This window comes from Oreochromis aureus, linkage group 3 (assembly GCF_013358895.1).
Source record: "Oreochromis aureus strain Israel breed Guangdong linkage group 3, ZZ_aureus, whole genome shotgun sequence".
Classification (NCBI taxonomy): domain Eukaryota; kingdom Metazoa; phylum Chordata; class Actinopteri; order Cichliformes; family Cichlidae; genus Oreochromis; species Oreochromis aureus.
In genome coordinates, this window is record NC_052944.1 from 22,708,730 (window position 1) to 22,727,543 (window position 18,814).

At 41.2% G+C, this 18,814-nt stretch overlaps 1 long non-coding RNA gene across 1 annotated transcript in view; it reads right to left on the reverse strand.

Moving 5' to 3' along the window:
- The window catches only part of LOC120439448, a 48,381-nt gene extending 33,551 nt beyond the window's left edge, over positions 1-14,830 (reverse strand). Inside the window, exon 1 of the long non-coding RNA XR_005612648.1 lies at positions 14,678-14,830. This is a non-coding gene — a long non-coding RNA (uncharacterized LOC120439448). The remainder of the gene's footprint in view (positions 1-14,677) is intronic.
- Between the last annotated feature and the right edge of the window lie 3,984 nt (positions 14,831-18,814).

Sequence of the window (18,814 nt, forward strand, 5' to 3'; positions counted from 1 at the left end):
GCATATTTTGGTATCGATCCGATGCCAAGTAAATAAGGGCCAGTATCGCCGATACCGGTACGATACCGAAACGATGCCGATACTTTTCAATAAATACGGTGGATGCGTAGTTGAATTGCTAAATCTCAATTAATTTTAATGACCTTTAAGTCTTTTTTGTGATGTTTCTGTGTTTATTATTAAATAGTTAAAACCCAGGACATAATTAGGAGTTTATAAAGTTTATAATTAAATAGAAAAGGCTTTATTATAATTTTTTTAAGAAAAATCTTAAATAAAAAGTGCACGCAAACCAGTAAACAAATTAAAACAAACAAGTCCTGTTGAGAAACTATAATACAAAAATTACAATTAAAATTCTCAACAACAAAAACAACAACTGGTGAAAATATAAATAATATGTAAACAATAACCCCCAAAGCATCTAAGTTATGTCACGTGACGGTGCGACATCTAAACACAAGAGGGGGAGCAAAGTGTGCCTGCTCTGCGCTGACACAGGAGCGGCGAGTCCAGCGACCTGGCTGTTTCGGGTTAGCCGAAACCACAGCATTGCAAACAAGAGCGGAACTTAAAGTAAAGAATCAATCTCACCAGGCTAGTATCGATCCGATACCCTTTCCGGCTTGGTATCGACACAATCGATATTTGGATCAATCTGCCCACCACTAGCTTTAGCCTCTGTGCCTTAGCTTCTCTGAATTTCTAGTATATAAACATTTTGGCTGTAAATCTTTGTGAAAGAAGTCCAATATAAGTTACTGAGTCAATGAAGCTCACTTCTATCCAATCAAAGTTCTAGCAATGCGAATAACAAATATTTACTGATATAGAATCAAAACTCTCGGCCTCAAACACCTGGATGTGTTGAACAAGTAGCCATTTATACATCTTTGACTGGAATAAATTATCCCCAACTGAAGTGGATCTAATGTTGTCAGGCATCTAGCAAATACTCTTCTACGATGTGAGAGCATATTGAAATGTGTTATCAGGGGAAAATGCAATTTTTAGGACACTTAGCTAAAAGCTAGGAGCTAGCATAATGTTAGCTTATAACCAACTGTTGTTCATAAGGCTCCCTCGTTCTCAGCTGCCCTGAGACAGGAGGGTCACATGTGTGATATGCTAATAATACATAATAATACATACATAACTGTGTAAAGTTATGGTTTAGGCATATTTTCCTTTGTTAGAGCCCTGGCTTCACTTTAGAAAATTGTACTTCGCCAAGGAGGAAGAGGATGAGGTGGAGATAAGGGAGGCACGTACACTGATGAAGGTATATTGATAAAAATCTAAATGTATCAATGTCAAATGAGAAAAGAAAAGAGCTATTTGTTGTATTAGTTTAAAGCTAATTTATAACTAATGCTTTTTTAATCAACACCTAAATTTAAGTGTTTAGCATTTTCATCAGATTTCTGCTTTTTTTTTCCAAATTCTCGAGAATCTGGAACATTCTATTAGGATTCTGTTAGTCTCTATAAGCTTAAACATCAGCTCAAATGTGCACACTGATGCTAATGACGACGGTCTCCATCTGACAGGGCGCTGGGCAGGCAAAATGTTGAACATAAAAGCTTTGGAACTGCACATCATGATAATAGCTGCTGATAATTGTTTACTAAAAGTGAAAATGCTCTTGATCAAATGTGTTCATAGGTAATATTTGATTATGATGAGTGATGTAAAGAGATAAATATTTTAGGCGGCCTGGAGGCATTTACAAATTCTACCCATTTAACACTCTAATCCGGAGTCCTGAATTGCTCCCTTTTCCCTCAGTCAAACAACTTGTATTTCACACTCACTTTCTCATCTGGGAGATGACACAACAGGGTAATTCACCTTATCTCCGGCCAGGTTCTCAAATCTAATAAACACAGTTCCCCGCTGCCTTTTGAAGATGGGATTCCCTGTTGAGCACAGCCAGAAATTGGCTTTGTGTGGCATGCAAAGGCTTAACAATGGGCGAACACAAAGGAGGTGTAATTGACAAATTTAGAGGATGGCTGAAGCCATGGGCATCAAAGGCCGAGCATCTACTGATCGCAGCCATTACAAACAACCTCCTACCATCTTCCCACGTTATTAGAGCATTTATCTGCTTGCTCAGTTGCCCTTTGTTGCGGTTGCCGTTTGACACTAACAGGTAGACGGAGAGCAGGAGCGTCCTCAAGACAGCTGACGACAGAGGATTCAGTTTGCTTTAGTAACAGGTGCTCATGCCTTTACCCCCCTTCCCCCCTCCCCTCTCCTCCCCTGCCCATCCACCCACCATCAGCACCATTACCACCATGAGCCCAAGGTGAAACTCTGATAATTGGTCATATGGGATGGGGGCTGATATTGCTCTGGCAAAGCGACTTGGTGTGTCACTAAACAGGCCAGTGATGAAGCTCCTGCCATCTGCCCTGCTTTCCCACTCTTCAGCACATTTCTACTGAGATTATCATCACCTCTAATTTGTGACATACTATTTTAGTGTCTCTGAGTAGTGTCAGTGTTGAAATTGCAAGAGAACTAATCACTCCCTGATAGCACTGCGACTTTTAGCACCAGAAATTGCTTGTAAGATTTACACGGTGATTGGAAATGAACGGTGTTTCGTTGATTTATAAAAGGGTGATTGTAAGCCTTATTCGGGTGCCTTTTTTTAAATGTTCCAATTCTGTTTGCCTGTTGAGTGCTCCTCCCAGGTTTCTCCTTCGCCACGCTTTGTTCGATGAGTTATGGGGTTCAACAGGCTACCATATGGACAGTAAATGTGGTTTCTGTCACTGCAAAACTCCTTTACACTTTACTAGCGCTTTGCTTTCTTAATCATGAGCGCCATTATCATTATCGTTGATGTAGCATTTTGTTTTGGTCGTTAGACTCAGGACTTTGCATGATTAAAAATAAAATATATGGCGCAGTGCAATCTGCGGCGTCTGGTGTGCCTGCCGAACCAGCAGTTCTGCCTGCGCTGTTATTGCTCTCATCAAACCCTACAAATGTATATTTCAGACATTATGCCTCCACTGCAAGATCGCAGTCACATGGCAGTTCTATCATCCTGTTGGTAAAGCTGCATATGAATATTTTATATTCAACAGTATTTGCTGCACCTTAGAAGGCCTCAGAGAAAGTTGGGCGTGCAGCTGTACTCTCGGCAGGGTGCTTTAATACTGCACTGCAGTCATAAGTCACCAGTATACACCATCCACTTTATTTAGGTATTTTCAGCACTTGCATCAAACCTTTTTTCTTGGGTCCCTGTTTCTCTCCCTACCCCCCTCCCAACAATTCATCTGAGGTGAGCTGCACGGAAAGGCTTAGAGCTTCATAGAGCCATGCAATGAGTACATTAAAATATCAAACTCAAACAGAGCGGCCGTAGTGACAGGATTATGGCACAAAATGGCCACTTGAAGGAAACGAACACTGAAAATAGGACAGAGAAGAAAGCCACCCATTCTCTTGGCAGCAAGTGCCGTGCCGCATGCAGAAGCAGGTTGTAATAAACATTGCTGCATCTCCAGCAACGCCTTGCTGTCTTCAATCCACTGTCATCGCCATTTCCACACATTTAAATATAAATCTGTAAAACATGGCAACATTTTTTACACCGTGTTAGTTAATTGGTTGCGAGTGGACGTCGGTACAGCGTGTGGGAAAATAATTTTTCCTCTAAACAGTGGCACATCTTTACATGCCATTACAACTACTAACAATCGGAAAAAGTTAAGCTGAACTCATAAGGTTGCGCTAATGAGGTGTCACTGCCACCTGAGCCCCTGTGGAAACAACTTTGTACATCATAGTGAAACAGATGCCTTAGCGTTCGCTCATCAACTAGCGTTATGGCTCAAGTTCAGAAAGCGTGAAAAACAAGGGCAGAAGAGAGCCGACTGATCGCCCAAGTTCACAACGCCTGCAAACTCTTGGCTTTTCTTCAGCTTGCAGCATACGCTCTGCATTTATCAGTGGGGACCATTCTCCTGAGAAAGACAAGAGGATATGCAAACGACCCTTGACTGAAGGCATTTGATATGCTAAAGGATCCAGATGAATGGTGTTAAGTTGGCCAGGCGCTTTCCAGCATATGAATAAAAGAGATTTGAGGAAACAACAATATTCAGTAATCGAGAGGAAAGGTGAAGGGAGAATTGTATATGACCAAAATGAAACAAAGAAAAATCCACAAAATCCATCAGCACCTCATCTCTTAGGTATACATGCTGGATCCAGGAGCTGCTCCACCTGCATACAAATGTAAAAGCACATTTCCCCCAGACTGGCAATCAGAGCTAAGATGTTCACTCCACCTTTACCACAAGCTCCTAAGAATTCTGTTTGGATAGTAATATTTATGCTCTAACCATGTGGGTGAATTAATGAGGTGTGGATTTGGTTTTTTGCACTGTATGTAACCTAATACAACCCCAAAAAGGGTTTGCCTTATGTTCAAAATCCACGGAAGCTTGTCTGTCATGTTTTGCTTTTTGTATCCTATAACTGGGTGCCCCCCTTTTTTATGTTTAATGTCTCCATCCACACCCCCACCCTACACCCCCAGATCCCTGTCAATAGAAAGGTATCATCAAACACTTGCTTCTTTTGTCTGATTTAAGGAGAGGTCGGATCGACCCATCGATCTGGGGCTCATATCAATAGCACAAAAACAAGAAACTCAGCACTCTTCGGATAAAAGCTGCGTTTCCGTTTTGTGTGTGTGTGTGCTTGAAAACGAAGAAGGCGCATTTTTCATGCAAGCACCGGTGTGTTAAAACATGTATCAGTTGTACATCGATGTCTTTGGAGAAAATGCATTTTGGTGTCTGTGCAGTAGCAAGAAATTTTGAGTCTCACACTTTCCTGTACAGTCTACACTCCTGTAAAACTACCAGAACTAAATACAGTGAATACAGTTAATTTTAATAATGTCTTTCACACAGCTATTTAGTACATTTATATTGTTGAAAATAACATATGAACATGTAGATATACAACTAATACAAAAATACAAAACTGCAGCAAGTAAGATCTTAGACCAGAGGTATCAAACATATGGCCCAGGGACCAGAATCGGCTCACCAGGCGCCAATAAAGGCCTCTTCCATGGCCAATGATACTACACCAAAGTAACTAATTAATAGATAAACAATACCATAGCATAATGTCTCTTCTTTGTTCACTATCGACAACAGAAATGGCTATTTCTATAGTTAGTCCACAGTATAAAAAAATCAAAGCAAAACAGCTTTGTTTCATCATTGCAGGACAGTCTGGCCAGTGATTTACTTTTACTGTAATTTTACACGTCCATTACTTACAGCTTAGTTCCAAAGAGTCGTGCTAACAGATCTCCTGTATTTATCACAGCGGCATTTCTTTATCATGTAGAAAAATTGAGACGTACTGTTTAAATTGTACTTCTTTTATCTCACATGAAAATATCTGAGGGATTCAATGCATGATTAAACTTCTTTACACTGACAGAAAGGGCAGTTTCATTGATCTGGCCTACTTAAGACCAAAGTGAAGCGTATACGGCCATATACGATGTCTATCTCTCTGTGGTAGGAAATTAGTGTAATGTGGTAAACATAATGGTTTTATATACCATAGAAATTATCTTTGCTTTAAATCTTGTCTTGCCGTGCTGTTCTAAATATTCACTATTGCATATTTTGTATCTAGAAAGCAAATTCTCTGTAGTGATCTGTGAGTGGCAACGGGCCCTAGGTGATTCTACCTACAAAGGAGGTCTGAACAGTCATCTGTCGACCTGCCTGGAGCTTGAAGCTAGGGGTCCACTTCACTGATCTGATGCACAACTGGGGGGCGACAGATCACAGGATGTGTTTTCTCCTTTGGACCTGGTTTGTGGTTAAGATAGTAAAGTTTGTCCAGCCCTGGCAGTAGCACTGCAACCATCAGGGGTCCCCACCCGCTACATGTACTTTAGTGGCTAGTAGCCTCGTTAATTCCACCACCCACTGGGTGAGTGTGTAGAATTACAGCCAGGAATGTGGGGCCTTTTAAATGTCACATCTTTATTTATGCACTCTATATAGGTGAACAGCTTATCTTGTTTTAAAAATGAAAACATTGTTGTGAGAAGCAGTCACATTACTGGCGATACAATTTGAAAACAACAGTTATTTAATATTGATACATGGGTTTTATAACCTTAGCTTTGAAGCTCACCGACAAGACCAAAGTCAGGCAGTTCAGCTTTATTAATGTCCCGGCTGCTGCGCAAAGTGCCAAAGACACCTGCTGTCTTGTGCTTCGTGCGACCAGAGAACTGCAATGTGTCGTATCTGCCGATGTCTGCTTCTTTTTTCACCCATGACAGAAAAGTTTTCTTCGAAATTATGTGAGGTGAGCCGAAAGAGAAAAACATCATGTCTAGCATTAAGCCCTAGGCTATTGTTTGACATTTCCCCATTAAAAAAACTAAACTGATTCAGTAACAACAGCAACAACTGTCCAAAACGAACAACCTTGACCTCTATTGAAAACAGAACAAGTTTGGAAATTCTGAAATTCAATGGAGTAAGATCTAAAAATAACCCCATGAAATACCAAAAAGTAACAAAACGTACTTCCGCCTGGTCAAAACTGTAGATCGGAAAGGAGAGCTGAGCGCGACAGCCCTGCAACCACAAGCCAATAACACTGTTCTGAAAATGAAGAGCACTTCTGCCAAGTGTGATGCAGGAGGATTGAAGCACAAAGGCTTTGTCATCATAGTATCATGTGGCTTCTTATCATGTGGCAACCTGTGGCAAACAGCAGTCTCTGTGTTTCTTTAGTATAGACACACTCTGGTTTCAGCAGAGACCTTTTGAAAGAAGAAAATTCAGCCTGAGGGCCCATCAGATACGTACCACTGAAATGGTGTTACTGAATTGCTGAAACGTCTGAATTCATCAGCTGATTTAAAGGAGACTAGTCTTTGTTAGCTTTGTGGAACTCAAGGTGACTGCTGGAATTATGACCAAAGTCCCTGATAGGAAATAAGGCTTATATGCATAAAAATCAAGTATAAGCTTCCTTAATCACATTTGAACATGAACATATTTGCATCAGCAGTGCAAACACACACACACACACACACACACACACACACACACACACACACACACACACACAAGAGTCCACACACATACTTGCCTCCCTCAAGGGCATGAACAATAGCACACAAGTGAGAAGGGTGTGAGGAGCTGTGTGGCATATTGCTGGGACTAATTTACCAGCGGCAAGGGGAAGTGCTGAGTGGACACAGCTCGCCGGCTGATTCGGGGCCAGGGCTGGGGCCCCTTGGCGACAGACAGACACCGCCAAGGAGCTGAGGCAGCGGAAAAGTCTACCCCACACACACACACACACACACACACACACACACAAAACAACAGCAAAACCCACATTCAATCATACCCTCCTTTGCTTTCACCCTCTTGTCTTTCACTTTCTTATCAAGGAAAGGCGATTGCATGTCAAGGATATGCCACCCTCGGGTGCCAGCTGCAGCTCCTGTCAGCGTGTGTACTTTTGTTTTTTTTGTTGTACTTTTTTTTTTTTTTTGGCATCTGTCGCCTTGTTCCGTGGGCATGTCCATGCTGTGTCCCCCCTCAATGACAAGGGCATCCCATAGCGCCAGATGGACCTCCCACCTAGCCAACCTACACTCACTTCATAAAAGTTGATCTTGTCACAGGTTTGAAAAGCAAATGGCATTTCCCCCAACGACACAAAGCCATTCCGATCGCGCTGTGAATATTCATGATCCCTGCTTCACCGGTTCAGGTAAACATTTGTGCTGGTAAATCCTCCATCATAAATGTGGATTTAAAAAGTGTATTGTTTTTTTTTTTTATTTAATATAAATTCGCAAGAGTTAAAACTTCTTGTATGATTTATGTATTTTAAGAGCTCTTCTTGTTGCGCCCTTGACTGTAAATCAGCACCATGGATAGCGACATTAGCTAGTCTGCTAGACCTCCAGGAAAATTACTGTAATCTCTTCTGTTCATAGTATTAGTAGTATTTTATTTATGTGGCCCCACTCTCTATATGAATATTATGAATTGTATTTGCATGCATAAAGGAATCTGTGTAGCTGTTATCAAAATGAAATGTAAAAGAACGGAGAGAAGACGGCGATGAATTTTGCCTATTTTCCCGATAGAAGTCTGAAAACCATCAAATATCATGATTTGGACAATGGATTCATTTTGGCATAATTTATAAGCCTTATTTTATTTAAGCCTTTTTATGTTGATTTTGACATGTTGGCACCCTGTTTGCAATGTGGCTATGGATACACAGACAACTTGATCAAAATCTAACGATTCCTGGAAGAGCTATGTAAAAGGCCTTGTGCTTCTGCAGGTTCTTAGGGGATTTATGCAAGTTTATTTACTATTAAAGGAAAATAAAGACATAAGGAAAAAGAAAATGCTTCCATGGCGCTGGCTCCAAATGATTTCTGCATCTCTTCTTTTCCTTTCCGGAGATGTTATATTTCACCTTCTGTTACATTTGCTCTTTACGGGTGAATGTGAAGTGTTGAGTCACATTCACCCGCCTCTCCTAACGTGTGCATTAGTCTGTGTGTTTCTTTGTTTGTGACCGTGAGACAGCTGAGCTACTCTAAGAGAAGGACGCCTCACACGACTTATTGGCTTACTGCTTAACACTGTTTATTCCAACAGAAAGTGAATGACTTGGTGAACAAAGATGAGTAAATATGCAGCATGAACAGAACTTTAGGCCTCTGTCACACAGGTCTAGAAACCAGTCAGTGATGCCTTGGCAACCTCTGGCTGCTAGGGAAGAATATATGTTCCCCAAAAGATTTGGCGTCCGTAAGTGGAGCTGCACCAAAAACTTCTTTATGATCCTTTTTTTTTTCCCTGTAGTTTGCAGGGGAGAAGCTGACTTATCTGAAAAAGCTTCCCAGTACTGCAAACTGAAAAAGTAAAACATAAAACCAAAAATGGTGACTATTCACCTTCAAAGTAATTTGAAAAAGGCACTTTTCACAGTTTCAACAATTATCAAGTAGTTGGCGAGTGTTTGTAGAGAAGTTAGCACTCTTGGTGCAAAATACAAGCCATGGCAATCTGCTAGCAACCAAAGCAACGGCAAGGAGATTTTTGGTCCAGCACTGGAAACGTCAGCGAATAATTCCACTTAGCAACCACCAGCAATCAGTCAGGAAATACAGTTATTCTCTAGCAGCCTCTAGCAGGTTGCTGCAGGTCCTGCCAAGGTCTGTGTCTCCCTGTGGCTTTAGCAAGTGACAGCCAGGAACCTCAAGCAAGTACTTCCCAGCTGGTCAGGGAATATATATTTTTCCCTAGCGACTGGTCTGTAGCCCTGTGTGACTGGGGCCTGAACAACTAAATAAAGACAGAGTACTCCCCCCTCCCAGTGCTACTTTTTAAGAAGCAACCCTGTCTTTCTCCGCTCTTACACTGCACATGCCAGTATTTCCTGCTTCTTTTAATTCCAAATGAACTCAAACTGCTGCGTATCGGTAATAAAATGCAACCACGAAGCACTTTTGTAACAATAATGTGTTTCCTGTACACTGCACGGGAATCATTGCAAACATTCATCCTGTGACGCGTGAGAAATCGCTATTTGTTTGTTATTTTAAAATGATTTTTCCTTCAACAACTTGAATGAGCACGAGCATTTACAGTACAGTTATAGCTTAAACTGGATACGTATGGAACAAATATGTCCCCATAAGACAGCCACCCAATCTTTCCTTTATGACTCACTGCCACCTCTGTAAAAGTGCAGTTTAAAAAGATCACTTGAAAAGACAGGAATGGTAGCAAAGAGGAAATCGGGGACCGAAACCCCCGCTATCTTCTCACAAAGGCCCTTTTAAAAAAAAACTATTCTATTTGAGGCAGCTGTGGTGATTCCTCATTTTGCAGTTTGTTACTCGTTAAACAAAAGACGAGGGTCAGCTGGAGCTTTGCTCAAGGCAAACAGCGAGAATTACACTCTCAGCTGATGGCCACATGTGAGCTGGCTGCGACTGTATATACAAATGATGATACTAAGCCTATTTGGGATTTGAGATTAATTTGCCCAAGTGCAGCAACGACTCAGACAACTGAGAAGATATCTGTTCTTAAATTTTGTCAGCTAAGGCTAGGGTGTAAGATTGATGTAACCCTACCCATGGCATCATGTCAGCTTGGCTGTTGATTTCCTGTCTTCATCTTTCCAGTCTGGCATCATACTCCATGCTGAGCCTGCTGCAGCAGCAGATCCTTGACCACTGAGACCTTGAATAGCAATCAATTGTTTGAACAGCGATGACACATGTTGCTTTTAAGCATTTTAAGTCATATACCCATTTATTGTCGAAAATTCCCTCCCGCTGCGTGCTGCTGCTCACTGAATTTGAGGAAGGCAGATCCCTGCTGTCACTGTGATGATAAACTACAGTAAGAAAAGCATAAAAGAAAACGCACTGGGAGATTAGACCTAAACGCAGCATTAATTAGTTATGAAAGAGATAGTTTCAGGTCAGAATGTTCTGTTCGGTCTGCCAGCAGGAGTCTGGGGGATTTTTGCCTCAGAGAAATGTGCCGTATAGTTTCTAGCAACATGAGGAATATGGAAAACGGATGCTAGGAGCCCTCTATAAACACTGCACAGGTACAGTGACGACTACAGGTACAGTGGTTCTTCATTTCACTTCTCCAGCAAAGGTCGTGCTGTTGGTTACAACATTAAAAAATTCAAATCAATGACTGGACATTAGCATTAAGGTTTTTACAAAGGTCCTATATGATGGCACCTTCTACACCTTCTCTTGGCTCATTGAGCTCGGTGAAGTGAAACTACATCCTAATAAACCCAGCAGATTTATTTTACCATAGTAAGGACTCTTGTTTAGTTCAGTTTAATTCAGTTTTATTTATATGGCACCAAATCACAACAATGGTTGCCTCAAGGCGCTTATGTATACACATGTATACAGAAATACATTATCTGAATATATGTTAATGGCTGATACATATCTGAATCAAAGCAATACATATGAGGATTGTGTTTTTCAATTTGTATACATACATATATATATATTTGTATATGTCCATGGTTGGATGAGGGAACTGTCAATATGTCAATAAGACATCTTTACCAATACACAGTCCACATTTTCTGTGTTGTTTTTGCAGGTTTCTCTCATGTTTTTGCTTATCCTGTTACCGTTTTGTGCTCTTGCAATTTTACACAATGAAAACTGAAAAATTCAGCATTTTTCGGGATGGTAGAAGTAAACAAACAAAATGCATAGATAAAATGAATTTTGATTTGGGCAGAACATAGTGTTACTAATAAAAAAAGTTTTTTTATTATTATTGTTGTTGTTTCTACCCACATCTCTCCATGGAGGATGATGATGGGGGATCATCTACTGTAAAAATCTAACTAAAGAAAGTATGAATTATTCATGCTTCTTTTCCTTTGGTAAATTGAAACAAATTTACTGTTCATGGTTTTGTTTGTTTGTGGCACACAGAGCTGTTGTTGCTCCCTTCTTGTAAATCCTCTGTCACACTCCCTGATTAGAAGACATTCTCTTACTGCATTTATTGTCTTTGTGATTCTGCTGAAAAATAGTAAAAAAAAAAAAAGCAAAGAAGAAAAAGAAGAGGCTGGTAAGAGTACTGTGAATACAGCCAAGTCGGAATGTGGGAAATTTCTCGCTGTCCTTGGGAAATATAACTTCCTAAAAATCACAGAGAAATTCCACAATGCAGACCATCATTTTGAGAAATTATCCGTGGTGGATATTGTGGAAAAATCCACGTCATTATCAGGTGCGTAGACTCTGATCAAACAGCGCAAAGCAGCAGCTCCACTTGTTAGTCACAAACTGTCTCCCATACACAGATCTTCCTTTGGGAACCTGCAGCCCTGAGGGCAAGATGCTCAGCAACATTTGGCACAGCGCATTTTTCCCCTCGCACATAACACACACAATGTGTGCAGTTCATGTGAGTCACCGCTGTCCAAAATCAAGATCAGAAGAATTACTTGCTTACATCTAAAATTAATTGGTTCCAATTTACTCGATGACCTACCGGCAAAATGGACTCGTCAGCTAGTTTCAGCTGTGGCCTTCCCCGTGGGACTCTTCCCGGTGAAAGCACGGGAGGCATCCTGCCCAAGCCCCTGAAACACAGCATCTTAACCTTTTCCTCTGAGGAACAGGCTGCTGCTGAATGCACAAAAGTGGCTTGACATTAAGGAAACTGAAACTGCTGGTATTGGAAGGGGTTAGGTGACACAGTATAAAGACCTTAGCCGAGGAGCACGTCAGCAGAAGTGTATAGCTCAGACCTTAGAGGTCGGGATAATTCCGCTGCTCCAACACTGTCTTTTTCACACCAGATAAAAAGGTTAGATACCCACTGTGAGAGAGCAGCTGGCTGCGAGTACTACAGAACTGCATTACTTCTATATATGGCTGCTGTTGATAGTGTAAAGGATCCAAGAGACATATATGGGAGTAAATGCATTATAAAATAGGGGTCATTATCAAGTGCTGCCCATCAGGTTGTGTCATTTCACTGGGAATTTTGGTGACACTGTTTGTCAGAGCACTTAAATTTTTGATTTTACTGGTGCAAGTGTTTTTGGCAGTTAGCAGCTGAATGGGAGTAAGTTTGGCAATCACATGCAATCTATGTGTGATCGCTGAAAACTGCAACTCTGTCACCGTTGATCACCAATCTCTTCCCGTGTACACAGAAGTTCACAAAATAGCTATATCATTCAAAGTCTAGCCAGAACCTCATGGATTAGATTCATAAATTCCTGCACTAAGAGTAATGTAGTAACATAGTTGCGGCAATTTAACTGCACAATGACAACAACCTTGCTATTATATAGAAATATAACCAGAATACAGCCAGTTGGCGACCAGTTGAATGGAGTTCCATTTTGCATAGCAACACATTGCAGACATGTTTTGGGTCATCAGCACAGAGTTACTCAAATTAATTGTAATGCAGTCTGCAATTGTAAATTAGAGGGTAACTATTCACGAAACTTCACCACACTGTCTGATAGTGATTGCAGTCAATCTGACTCACACCAGAATTGTTTGGAGACAAGTTGTCTCCCACCTGTTGACCTTTTCAGTCACCTTGTTATCAAAAGCGACCACCCAGAAGTTGAAAGGGTTGCACACTCAACCTCTGGGCCACCACAATTACTTGTAATTGGTCTCCAACAGCAAAATAAGCACAAACACCAGGTAACCACTGATTTACAAGGTTGCATTTGAGCTCTTCCTCTAGTGAGACTGAGCCATTATGTTCTGTATACCCTACATTATTTATGCCTGCAAAGTAATTTATACTTGTGATTTACCCCTACTGATCTTTAATTCAACACAAAACTGGACTTCAACTAGACATTTCTGCCAAGGTATAATGACACCTAGGCGATGGCTGCATTGTTGATAACAAGTTTCCATTTGAAACCACAGGGAAAAACACTCAATAAAAAAACATACATTAAAATAAAAACAAGTTCATGTAAACCATTTTACTGGGTGCAGTTGCTGCTTGTCTTCTGTTTCCACTGAATAAGCTGTAAATTTCCCAGTGTTGTAACTGAAAAATGGCTGACTAACTATATGTTGTGTTTTCTGGCAGGGTAGTCCGGAATTACTCCCTCTTGGGAGTGCATGAGGTGGACTAGGTAATTATCCCAGACTGTAATGACTGCATCAACAGTTGATCCTTCATAACTTAGCGCCATGGGACAGTGCAGCATCTGGACTTCCTTATTTGTACTTTGGTCAGCTCCTCCTTCAAATGCCGGTCAGCTATTTTAGTGGCCTTCAAAGCTAATTTTCATTAATTAGAACATAATCCACAGTGTGCTTTAAAAAAACACAATAATCTTGTGAGGCCACATTCAGCAATGCATTCCACCACACATACATGAAAGCAAAAACACACAATTGCAGATACATGAAAAGGCACTCTCTCGCTCTCTCTCACACACACGCACACACAAACGCAAAACAGTACATTGGGTATCCTGCTCACACAGAAATGTGCTCAGTGGAACACTTTGAACCAGCACAGCATCATTAGCGTGCTAGGTTGCCAGAGGCTATGGGAAAGGGCTACCGCACACAGCTCAGGCAGCTCACAGTGTCTTCTGCAAAGCCCATGAGGTTCATTATAGAGACACGAGCTCCACTAGCCAGCACATTGTGAACCAGAGGAAAGTTATCATAGCAATGATACAACTGCCTGTATCTTTCACTCAAAAGGGATTTCCTTGCCTTGCCGTGCCTTCCTTAGGCTCATTTAACAAATGGCAGGGGAGATTCTCAAGGCTCTTTGTCATTATCCTACAGGCAAAGTCACCAGTGGAAATAAGCCAAATCGACAGTGTTTTAAATTGGTATTTGCCCTCCAGCTCAATGAGTAGTCTAATTTATACAGAAAAACTAACACAAAGGTGCATATTACTGTACAAAACTACAAACACCTACACAGCCAGACCATTTGTTCTGGCATCCAGAGTGTACTTTGGGTGCTCATCTATTCACGCCGACAGCTGGCTTCAACACACAGGTAAAATTACAGTGGAATATGATTATCTGAGGGCATTTGCTGACCTTGACAGTGCATGAAGTACAGCTTCTCTCGTCTCCTCCTCTGAGCAGAAGAACAGAGCACTGAGAACAAACACGTTGCCTAATCCATGCTGAAGTCAGCGCTCTAAGGAGATGAAATGCAAAGGCAAAGTAACCCCCGCCAAATCTGTTCTCCTTCACCCCCACCCCTCGCAAAATCCTACTTTCTCTCTTCGCCCTTCCCTATTTTCTCTCTTCTCTTGTCACCCTCCCGTTTCAAGAATGGTGTCACTTTCACTACTCTCATGGAAAAGTGCTCTCAGCACTTGTCTCAAAAGTGCTGAGAAATTTCAGAAAGTCTCTCGAAGTAACCGTACACTTGTCAAGTGTAAGTGGTACACATCCGGTACATGGCAAGGTTTAGGAGCTAAAAAATTACCACTTAAAGGGGTTTGGCAGATTTTAGCCAGAATTATAAAGTTATAACGTAAGAAATTAGTATATTTACTATTATATGTGCTCTTGTACCGTGGGGTAAACAAGTATGCAGATTTACATCCTTCTCCACTCGCATTGTCATTAACCTCTTGCTTCTCATAGTTTCCTAGCTTACAAACTAGAAGCTAGTAAGCTAAGCTAACTGAGTTAATGTCATCAAAGTCAATAAGTCATTGCCACTTACAAATGCTAATGCTATGTAGCTATTCTCCACATTATTTCTACACCTGCTGTGTTATTGTCATCACATATAGCCTATTTTCCATACATACTTCAGTACCTGCTGAGTGTTAGCTAACTCCTGAATGCTAAATACCCCACAGGCTGCGTGTACTTGGAGCACACAAATTACACACATTGTTCTCTGTATTCAGTATATGTCTTATGTGCTTTGGGGATCTTTTTGTTTGGTTTGGTTTGGTTTTGTATGTGTCTGTCTGTAGTAGTAGTTCTAAGAGGTAAATAGCAAGACCAGGTAACTAGGCTGCTGATGTCCTACCTGTAACACACACCACTGAAATTAACCTGAAATTACTGAATAAACAAAATATGCAAAAAAAATAATAGGTCTGGAAGTTATATATAATACACACTACGCTCATTCATAGCCAATAACCCCCTTGTGTTTGATTTTTTTTTTTAGTTACTCAGTCATTCTCAATTGCTAAATGTTGATAGCTTCAGATTTCCTTCTTTTCCTAGACTAAAGTAGGAGTATGTCTGACCAAGCAAATTACGATACTGACTTAATCAGTCAAAGGCAAAATAAATAAATGAATAAATGAAATTCAATTCTAAAATTGAGAGCATTAATATAGGGACTGTTTACTGCAGAAAAACAAAAATGCACTCAGTACATCAGTCAAAAGTAAATCAGTCAAAACAAGCACAAGCATTTCTAAAGTCTTACCTTCATGCTAATTATGTGGTATGGACACTTTTAGGCCACCAAGGTCACTTGTACAAAGACTACCTGAAAAATGCATGTGTCAACCCCGCTTTTGGATGACTTCCTGTACATCCCGGCAACTGTCACACCCTAATGAGTGAAGGATGACTGGCTGAACTCCCCACTTTTATAAATCTGCTCCTTTTTGGCTGGGTTTCTATCCTCTAATTAATTCCTGTCTCTAAATGTAATTAAATGGATTTAAGCACTCCTACACCATCTATATACTTTTCATTACCCCACAGTCTTCCAAAATCATTAATTAGTTTGAGTGTTTTATGTATTTACTGTTATTTTGATGGAACGCCAGCAAGCAAATAAGTAAGGGGATAAAGGGGAGGGAAGGAAAGGGAAAAGGAGGGGGAAAAGTGTTTATGTGTCAATTATGTGCTAGCATGGAATCACAAGAAAAAAGATGCCAAGCTTGTATTTTATTTATTTCAGCTAATAGACATACTTCAAATGCAGCGAGGAGATGAGTAATCATGGCCCTGGGCATCCACAGCACAGTAGATCCCAGAGAAGTGCCAGGGTGCCATTCATGCCACAGTAAATTTTATTCTCACTTCTGATAATAATCATTACTTGTATTACCAATGCAAATTTCCCTCTTTTTTCCATCTCACCATTATCGGTTCTACCTCTCACTTTCCCCTCTTTTTTCTCGCCCAGTCTGTCTGAATTTTTTATGCCTCGCCTCCCTTTCTTTGGCGTTTCAAATGTGTAGACAGACAGTCACAAGCCTGTCAAAACCAAATGTTACAACAGAGAGAGGATAAATGAAGTGAAAGAACATCAAACACATGCTTCATTTTTTTTCTTTTATTCGACTGTAAATCTGATACTATTTTCATCTGAGCAGAAATACTAATTAAAAACTAGATGGAAAGGTCAGTGTAGCAATACCTCAGGCAAATGTCAGGGTAAACAGCAGCAAGCCACACAGTCTCACACATGCTCTCTTTTCCCCATTGCCTGCTCATAGCACACACTCAAACAATGATTTTTGCCTGCTAACCTGTTCCCATTCTCATGAAAGACCTCCCGCCCACCCTTTTTGTACACGTGTACAACACACACACACGCTCTTCCTGTCTGCAATTTTCTCATGTGATGGTGTGTTCCACTCACTGAGCACCTTTTCCCACAATGGTCCATTGAATCATGTGACAGAACCTCTTGAGCTAACACCACTTCTTTAGCTCCCAGCCACAGAAACGTGGGGTGGGAAGACTCTTTAAAGACCCTCCAGCTTCAGGGAAAGGAGGGTCTGAATGGCATATACCCCGTGGAAAGTCACTCTTGCCGACTATGAGTTCCTATCTTTCCCGTACCTCAGGACCCCGACCCTCCCCCCTCCCCCTCTGGCTGCCTTACACGCTCTGATATTTCACTGTTGCCAGATGCCACATTAGAGGAGGCAGTGTTGTTCAGCCTGTACGCAGCACACGCCTTCGTCTCAGGGAGATGCAAGTGGAGCGAGAGAGAAAAAAAAAAGATGAGAGAGGAGTCAAATGATCCATAACATATTATTCTGTCATTTGAAAATAGCATTATAAGGCGAGCCGTCTCACCGGCACCTAATGCTCTGCCTTCCCCGGGGCCCTTAGGTGGCATTTTCAGCACATTCTGTTTCCTTCCAATTCATTATTTAGAAAAAAACCCCAACAACTATTAATTAATGGGTTTATATGGAATGGCATACTAATTAAAGAATAACAATCTATAAAAATGTTTTGGAATGCATAAATGGATTTGCTGTTTTATATAAGAGTGAGTCATTTTGGGCATCGTTCCTGCAGCAGCTACAGAAGGTGTCTTATTCAAGGACACTTTGTCATGGATGGCCACTCTCTTTGTGCCAATCGATTGCGTGACCTTTTGGTAAGGGAAAAAGAGCACTCTCGCCACCTGCCACCCCACAACTCTCTTGTACTTTTTTTTTTTTGCACATCCATAAACAGCTAAGGAGGTGAACTTAAATTACACCTAATGCCTTTAACATGATCCTATTACTGCACCATATAACACTGGCTTCCACAAATGCGTGTGAACTGTAGTTGCAGTGATCCCATTTGCACCATGAATATGGCGAAATCTCTAAACGTAATCCTCTTAATGGCGTCTTCTCCGCGTGGCAGAGACGCACAGCCCGATCTCTCGCGTTCAGCCAATCGATGTACGTTCCCCGGCACGTATCCTTCCATTGATTACACATCCGGGATGAAGTTCAAAGCTTTAAAACTTTGCCATATCCTTTGTGGTTCGCCTCCTGTTCCCATATCAAGTAGATCTCAACAGGCTGCATCCAATCATTTGTATGCAGCGGTTCGGTTTTTGCTTCATACAACGCCGATCGATGGAAACGGAAAGAAGAGCTAGTAAGCCGGGATTTCTCGTCGCTCTGCAAATTAGGCCTTCTCTCAGCAATTTGCCTGTTTCATCTCCCAGCTCATGTTTGGAGACAGCAAGAGAAGGTCCCATTTCCAAGCACACAGGTCCTTCATTGAAGTTTTCCACCTACACATTCTGTAGAGGCAGTGAGAGTGGAAGAGAGAGTGGCATGCAGTTCTTCCGACAAGAAGAAATCCTTTGAAAATAAAGGAGAAAGTGTTTACAGATGCATCGTGAAAGGGCCTTGAATATTAATGCGAGCCAGGGTCATCAATTTATTTATCTACCCTGTTAGACAGGTGGATGTAGAGTCAGGGTGGGTTTTTGCATGGTTAATT